This window comes from Trichechus manatus, unplaced genomic scaffold (genome assembly GCF_000243295.1).
Source record: "Trichechus manatus latirostris isolate Lorelei unplaced genomic scaffold, TriManLat1.0 scaffold00147, whole genome shotgun sequence".
Classification (NCBI taxonomy): domain Eukaryota; kingdom Metazoa; phylum Chordata; class Mammalia; order Sirenia; family Trichechidae; genus Trichechus; species Trichechus manatus.
The window spans coordinates 6,483,737-6,484,196 of record NW_004444083.1 but is presented as its reverse complement, the minus strand read 5'-3'; positions in this window follow the sequence as shown (position 1 = coordinate 6,484,196).

The window sequence follows — 460 nt, the reverse complement described above, 5'->3', positions numbered from 1 at the left end:
TGGGCCCTTGTCGAAGATCAGGTGACCGCAGGTGGATGGATTTACATCTGGGTTCTCAATTCTGTTCCATTGGTCAATGTATCTGTCTTTGTACCAGTACCAGGTTGTTTTGACTACTGTAGCTGTATAGTAGGTTCTGAAGTCAGGTAGTGTGAGTCCTCCAACTTTATTCTTCTTTTTCAGTAGTGTTTTACTTATTCGGAGCTTTCTTCCTTTCCATATAAAGTTAATGATTAGTTTTTCCATCTCTTTGAAGAATGTTGTTGGTATTTGGATCGTGATTGCATTGTATTTGTGAATTGCTTTAGGTAGAATTGTCATTTTCACAATGTTGAGTCTGCCTATCCATGAGCATTGTATGTTTTTCCATTTATATAGATCTCTTTGGGTTTCATGCAGTAGTGTTTTGTAGTTTTCTTTGTATAGGTCTTTTACATCCCTGGTCAGATTTATTCCTAAG